This window comes from Apodemus sylvaticus, chromosome 6 (genome assembly GCF_947179515.1).
Source record: "Apodemus sylvaticus chromosome 6, mApoSyl1.1, whole genome shotgun sequence".
NCBI classification, from domain to species: Eukaryota; Metazoa; Chordata; class Mammalia; order Rodentia; family Muridae; genus Apodemus; species Apodemus sylvaticus.
Genome location: NC_067477.1, coordinates 50703843 through 50712015, shown reverse-complemented (window position 1 = coordinate 50712015; position 8173 = coordinate 50703843). Strand labels below are relative to the sequence as shown.

Here is an 8173-nt window from a genome sequence, read left to right as displayed (position 1 = left end):
CTAAAATCACATATTGACCCTCACACACTGATAGTGGGAGAGTTCAAAACCCTACTCTTGCCACTAGACATGTCATCCAATTAAAAACTACACATAAATGTTGTAGTTAAATAGCAGATATTTATAGAACATTTCACCCAAACCCAAAACCTTTTCAGAGCATAAAGAGAAGTGGTTCTTAACCTTCCTAACACCGTGACCCTTTAATACAGTTCCTCATTGTGGTTACCTGCCCTTTCACCATGAAAATCATTTTAATTACTACTTCAATACTATAATTTTGCTGCTGTTATAAATCTTAATATAATTATCTGATATGCAGGATATCTGATATAAAACCCCTGTGAGGGTCTCCTCCCACAGGTTGAAAACCATCAATGTAGCATGTTTGATTTCCCCACAGAAATGTGGGGAGGAGGACATTGCACAGAGGAAACAACAGAACCTGCTCTCAACAGAGGTACTGCTTGCTAGATTCTGGTAGGGTTAGCGCCAGTGATGAATGAGGATTCTACTGTTTCTCTTACCTTTGATCCACAAGGCTCTGCAAGTCTCTGCTCACCCTCATTTGACCATTTTTCTTCCTGAATGTCTCTGGACAATACCTTCTCTGTTGCTGCAAGTAAAGGATGGGAAACACACTTAGCACATTTCTGTTTTCTGGGAAATTAGGAAGATGGAAGGTTGGCTTCCCAGGCACAATAGCAGTGAGCAGAGCCAAGCTTTAGGCCCAACAGTGAAGTTTAGTCCTACTGTGTGATCATGTAGATGGAACAGAGGGTGTTTAAGTCAAGAGTCAGTACATGGTAGTACCAATGGAGGAGCATCAGCAGGAGGCACAGCCCAGCACCCCCATACACAGCCTGAAGCACTCTTTCTTCCTTTAGAGATCTCCACTTAAGTAAGGTTGACTTCACTGGGGAAAGGAATTCCAGAATGAATGAACAAGAAGCAGGGGCAGGGGTTTCAAAAGAAACTTTTGTGTAGATTTAAGAACAGGAGTCAACAGAAAGAGAAGTTTTCAGGAAAAGAATAAAACATGCCCTCACATGGGTCCTGCTTAATTCAGTATCTTAGCTAGGGCTGAGGGGCGATTTTAGTGACTCTCAAATTTCACCTCAAAGGATTACTAAGAAATGTATTTGTCTCTTTTCCATCTTTTCTGACAGATGTGACCTTGGCTCCAGGAGAGCCTTGTGGAAGATCACAACCAGAGAGGATAACAGCACAGGCCACAAAGGCTGCACAAAGCATTTTCCTGTGCATAGGATATCTTTTGAGATCCTTAGAAAATTGTAGGTTTAAGGCTGGAAAGGGAGAAAGACCATGGTTCCTTACCATTTTCACATTCTTATCTAAAACATCTTCATGTAGAAGGAATATTGTCTGTGTGTAGTTAACACCCTTTACCCCCCTCCCCCGGTCTATTGCTAGTCCTGATAAAACTCTTGACTCTCAGCTGCCAAAGGCTTCCACCAAATTCTGGGGTGCGGGGATCCTCTTCTTACCTGTGCCCCCTTAATGTTCCTGTCTTGCTATCCTGCCTTGGCAATGGAGAATAGAACACAGACAATCTTACTCTGTTTCACACATAACAGAACTCTTACTATGTAAATTCTTTAAGTCACAGCTTGCCAACTAGTTTACGGTGATCAACTCCATTTGCTCCTTTGTCTGAGGCATGCTTTTTAGCTCTTTTAGCAGACTTCTTGTTCCCTACAAGGAATGAAACAGGCTAAGGATCTAATCTAGGCTTGTTTACAATCTCTAGAGCATGAATTTCTTAAAAGGGGGGAGGGAGACAATCTAGTTGATAAGAGGAAAGATTGCAACCTGGTATTGACTAGAAGACTTGCTAAGTAAAAAGTGCTGTCTTAATTGAGCATGGACTGTTTCAACAGTGTTGGTAAGCAGGTGAAAATACAAATGAAGGCACCATTTGGGTCTGGAAGGTCTGTGTGAGAGGAACGTCAGAAAGACACCAAAGTCATCGTAGCTCCTTAGAATCTCAACCGTTTGCTCATGTAGTTACCATACCATCGGTGTCGTTTGCTGCCGTGGATCTGCATTGGGCAGACATTTGTAAAGACAGAAATGCTTCAGAAGGTGTTTTGGAAACCATAAGTTCTGCTTCTACCCAGAATTTTCTGGACTACACTTTATCTGTGGAATGTTGGCAATCATAAAATGACTGAGACCTGAAGTTACATTGTAACAAAGACTGCTACGAAGTTTTCTTTTCCCCCCAGCAGATGAAATGTGTTTTGTATTTTATGTTTGGGAGTGCTGCGGCCAGCATTAATTTCTCTGTGTGCTGTGTGACTCGTAGCACTTTTGGTTACTGTCATCTGTTCTTCTCTAAATTTGATTGCTGTCTAGCTCTATTTTTGGAAACTGGTCCTCAGTCATTAGCACAGTGAACGTAAGTGATGGTTTTGACTGAAACAGGAGCAGCATCTTGGGGGAATCCACAAGGATAATGAAATCATCCTTCCCCTCAGCAGAAATCAAAGAGTGATAAGATCTCCCAAGAAACCAGTGTCATGATGGAAAGGCGGGGAGGTCACACTCCAGTGCACACAGCACGTCCTGGGTTCTGCTGTGTCTACATCTTCACTCCTGTCATTGATCCCCTTTAAAGAGCAACTCACCCCTTCCAAATGGATAAAACTTTCAAGGCTATATACATAACCCATAAAAATAAACTCTGAGAAATCTATCCCTTCAGCCCACATAATGAGTCACCTCATCGGAGAAAACGGACAGCGCTCTATAAAAGAGAGCTGAGAAAGAGGGACACTGAGGATGCTCAGAGGTGAGCATTTGGTGCTTACTGCCAAGTCTCACAACCTGAAAGTTTGAACTCCAGAAACTTCAAGAAAAGACTCCTGTAAGTTCTCCTCTGATCTCTACATGCATGACATGATACCTCTATGCAAGTGCAAGCACACACATACATACAAACACACACACACACACATTAAACAAACTAACAAATAAATGCTAAGATATGAGGGGCGCAGCTGAGGGTGTGACTGTTGTAGAGTGCTTGCCTAGCACTCATGAGTGTAAGGTCCTATGTTTCATTACTAAGAAAGAAAAAGGAAGGCTGAGGGGGTCCCATCTAACGTGTCTTAACCTGCACATCACCAAAGAAGGCTCAAGCGACCTAAATGTGGCCACAAGACAATATTTGTCAAAGGAAATTGGATTTAATCGACATAAATGATTTTTCTTGTCACTGCTCTGAGTTGGAGAAGTTCTTCCATCTGGTTTATGACTAAATGTTTGTCCTCACTCCACAGTCCAAGTTAGGACAAAATCCCCTTGTTGGCGTTGCCTCAGGCAGCTGATTCGTTTTAATAGAAGACCAGCTTTACCTGTGTATTCTTGGCGGCTCTCTTTCTATAATATAGAAGATGGAAATGAAAGGGGGCATCTTCTTGTACGACAGTGCCCTCTCCCTTATTTTAGACAGAAATGCCACATGCTGACTTGCAAGCAAAGCTTCGAAATCCCCAATTTGCTTCTCTGAAGCCTCTCTTGCCAAGAGTAGTGCTGGCAAGATAGATTCTCTCTCTTTCACACACGCCCAGCCAGGCTCCCTTACAACCGTGACTAACATCTGGTCCTTTCTCTAATAGAGATCTACAATTATCTCTTTACCATATTAATGATTGTAAAGATCTCTTCCTTACTACACTCCCTGATAAGAAAAACAAAATAAGACAGTTCCTGATTCCATGGTTGGGATCCCTGGCTCACAGAACACCCATCAGCAGCAGGAAGAACGGCTCAGTAATGATCTGAACCTCGTGATGCTCAGGCCAAATGCTGCAGAATCGCTTTTCTCCAAAACCATCATTTTCATTGTTCTGTCTTTACTGCTCCCTCTAGATGCAAGGCTGTCCTCTCTGGGGATATATTTGGCTTTCAGTATTGTGGGAAGAAATGAAAATGCCAGTAATTTGGGAAAAGCCCACCCACCCCCTTCTTTTTCCTTACTCTCCTTCTCCCATCCCCTATTATTAAATGGTGAGACAGTTGAATTTTCATCATCTACACCTTATGTCAGTTTTCACTATTCTGAACCATCAGTTCCTGGTTCAGGGTGTCTATTTCTCTGATTAAAGAGACTCTAGCTTGCCTGAACAGGCAAACATGGTTCTGGCAGGCCTTGCCCTTCTCCCCAATACCTCTGCCTTGCTAAAAACCTTTAGATAACATTCCTGAAGCCAGCCCCCAAGGTCAAATTTTGCCTTCTGAGGCTGACTACCAAGGCCCAGCTATCAAAGTATTGAAGTCTAGCAATCAAAAGCCCTTTTGGCTCACCTAATTAGCATGCCCAATCAAAATTAGGCACCTTATCCTAATACAGGATTTTCCCCTGTACCTTTATAAACCTCCATTTGCCTATGAGCCACATCTGTCCCCTCTCTATACAGAGGCAGTCCTTTGTGCCCCAACTCCTGGACAAATATCCCTGCCCCATCTCTCTTGTTCCCTTCCCCTCTCCCTCATCCCCCATCTCCTGACACTGTCTCTTATTTCCTTCCCTCTGTCCCTCTGGGGCAAACAAATCTCCTTTGCGCTGAGAACTTGGTAGTGGGGATCCTGAGCTACTGTGGATCCTTACAGCAATCAGTTGAACTTTCTCTAGCTGGAACAGAGAAGATAGACCTAATATTTTGAGAGTTATCTGCTCCATGAGCACCTCTGGAGTCACCCACAGCTTTTCACTGAAGCGTGGAAGGTAGTCTAACTTTAGTTCTTCTAGGGTGAAAGAAAAAATATACCAAAAGTCAATGCATTCATATATCTTTGGATTCATATATCTTTGGCAGTAATAGCAATATAAAACATAAATGGAGAATATATGAGATCTCACTGGACTGGAGATTGCTGCTTTATGGGATCTAATCTAGCATCTATGGACCATGCTTTCTTACTTACTCAGACTGCATATATATATATATATATATATATATATATATATATATATATACATATGCTACGAGCAAGGAGTTGATAAAGTATCACTTCTTCAGGAGTGTTTTGAGTGTGCACTAACTTAACTATCCTATGACTCTTCTTGAAGTAACTAAATTCCCTCTCCTCCTTATGGTTAGATGGATACAGTAGAATCCCACTCTTTAAAGTACATGAACTAGATGTAACTCCCATTAAAGAACATGGACTAGATGTGACTAGCCATTAAAGAACACAAATTGGATGCTGTTCCCTGCATCCCCTCCTTCCTTCATCCTTTTCTTTGAAACGTAGTCTCACATAGACCAACTTGCCTCAAACTCTCTACATAGGCAAGTATGACCTTAAACTTCTGATACTCCTGGTTCTATTACCCAAGTGCTGGGATAACAGAATCATGCCCTCATGACCAACTCATTTGAAGCTTTTAAACATGTGCTTCATGACCAGCAGCTTGTCTAGCATCGTCCCTTCTTAAATTATGACCTCAGTGTGAGCATGCTCCAGAAGTTGGCCCAGACCAGAGTGCCTTCATCGCTGGATCTGAATAGGCTCCCCAAATAAACTTTTCACTGTTTTTTGTGTCTGGAAAGAGCTTTGCTTTGGAAACAACTCCTCTGCTCCTCTGCCTGATGTAGACAGTAAATCTTTCCTCACTCTTTCTTGGCTTACCATGCTTCTTTGGCTTCTTAACTCACCAGGATGCAAGGCCCTTGTGTCCAGCGTCTGCATTGTGAGAAGCAGCGAGCGCGCGCGCGGCCCCTGGCCTTCCGCCCTGCTCGCGGTCTAGGGATCTCTGTTCACCTTCAGCTTCGTCGTTCTCTCGGGGCTCATGACATCATCTTCAGAGCTTGAACTTTGGGGAATATAAGACAAACATCTGTTGTTTACACTTTCTCCACCACAAAGACCCCTGAGATGGCGGATGTCTGTTGGTCATATGATAATATCAAAATCAGAAAGATGGGAAAAATTGTGGAGAAAACCTCAAGAAATACTTCAGTAAATTAAGCTTCCATCGTTTTGCTGATGATTATAGGGCTTCTTTCTGCTTTTCAAGATTGTTTTTTTTTTTTAACATAACTGATGTCAAATGTGGCAAAAAGCAAAATTCAAAGTAACCAAAAACGCTGGGTTTGAACCCCAATCTTCTGCATTCTCTGGGGACCCCGGAACCCAGCTGAAATGGCTGGATCTCAGCCCAGCCCTTCTCACTGGTGCTCTGCTAATCAATGTTACAGCAGGGCTGATGTGGGAGGGGCTGTACATGGAACCACGTAATTCAATCGAAGAAAACATCAGCGGAACTGAAGAGTGAGATTTGATTTCCTGCCTGAGTCGCCTAAATAATGTGATGGTTTCCCTATTTGAGAATCAAAATAAAAATAACTGCGCGTTTTAAGTCACATAGAAATTCTACCCCACTGTTTTCCTCCCTGCAGCCGGCTGTTTAGTCTCCTGAAACTTTGCCCTGTCCTACAAATGAATAAATTCTACACGGACTTTAACAATGATATGTGGAAGAAAGAGAAGAGAAAGAGAAGCCAGGTCTGATTTGTACAGTAAAACCGCCGTTGGCTGGAGTGCTCAGAGGAGAGAGCGTAGTGCTCTCGCTGGGTTGGTTGAGGGATGCTTTATTAAATGATGTCATGAACTGCTTTCCTGTCTTGCAATTTACTAATAAGCTGTCTCTGGATTGCATTTAATAGTACAGCGGACTAATCTCTCACCTACCAGCAAAGCACAAAAATGGTCTCAGAAGAGTGGAGATGGGGATCGGTGTCCCCATCTCCAGCACTCAGAAGTCATCCGGCACTTACCCACTAGTTCACAGCAAGGGGCTTTCTGACTTGCCCTGGAAATATCTTCTGAATCTCTACATCCACTTGTGAATGTTTTGTACTCTGTTAAAGCTGTGGGAAAGCTGTCCTCTTTACAAGGAAGTTCTTCTTGCTTGAGCTCCGGGTCATAGTGTTTCCCAGGTCCACAGCTCTGGTCTCTCTGTGTGGTGATCCTTCACAGAGTGAAATAAAAAAGAACAACTTCCCCAAATTAGAGGCAGAATAGAGTACCAGAAGGCAGCACCCACAGGCGTTAGTAAACAAGAATCAGTCATGTGCTGATCCTGACACCAATCAGCACCATCTGTTAGCATAGCCACTGCTTGCTTGGCCCTCCAGACAGTGGTAACCCATGCTAAGATTTAAACTGAGGTCATCATGTTGTTTGCTCTTGTGGTTTCCAATGCAATAGTGTATGTAGAAGGTGTTGTTTAATGTTTAGGAGCATGCTTAAAGCGGCCCTTGAGTTTGGGGTGGAAGGCTACCTCTTCAGGACAGACCTGTTGAGCTCTAACATCGGCAGGCCTGGATGCATGGTGTTATTTTGAGGGTCAGGAAGCATCAGAACACCATTACAAAGGAACGGGAGCACAGCAGAGGGGGGCATTACAGTCCCCTGCCTCCTTGACCAGCTCCTTCAGTCACTGCCATCAGGTTGACCGACCATGGTTCCCCCAGGATGCTCTCTTCCTTCTGACGTCCCTTTCCTGTTCTGTGACATCCTTACTTCATCTCCATGTGACACATACGTCACCTTGCCCCTTTCTTGTGGGAAGTCTGCTATCAGCTAGGTACTCCATGGAATGTGTGACTCACGGCAATTCATTCACAATATGATTTTAAAGCTTTTAACACTACAGATGCAAAGTCTCCTAAACAAATAATTTAAATAGAAACTCCACTTCTGTTTTAGCCTCCAACTAATTCCTACTGAGTTAACATCTGATGGTGAACGTATAGAAAAACCCCAGTGAAGAAGATGTTTAAATGGAAATAAAACTTAACCGCTAACCTGTGTGTCACCTTGAAGGCCTGCCAGAGTCTTCTGACACTGAAGGGTCTAGACAGGATTCCCTAGGATTCAAAGGGGTCAGTGTTCTAGATCCTGGGTTCCACTGGGCTAGTCCAGGGCAGTCCAGTAAATACAGTCTCAGAATGAGGGAGTAGCAACATGTCGGCTGGCACAGTGCCCTGGGAAAGAATCAGGACCTGGAAAGCTGGGACTGCACGGCTCAGGGTTTTGCTTTCCTCACAGCCTCTCGGGCTGGCTTTTATCACGACCGGTTGCAGCAGCTGTTCACATCAGCAGACGTGGGCCGCTTGCAATGAGATCGGCACCTCAG

At 43.6% G+C, this 8173-nt stretch overlaps 1 long non-coding RNA gene across 1 annotated transcript; it reads right to left on the bottom strand.

Annotated features, from left to right (window-relative positions):
* Nucleotides 1–527: 527 nt before the first annotated feature.
* Nucleotides 528–6994, bottom strand: LOC127688058 (uncharacterized). Its single transcript, XR_007978527.1, has 3 exons — nt 6810–6994; nt 5688–5845; nt 528–616 (listed from the first exon to the last, which is right to left on the bottom strand). It is a non-coding gene; the product is annotated as an uncharacterized LOC127688058 (long non-coding RNA).
* Nucleotides 6995–8173: the final 1179 nt, after the last annotated feature.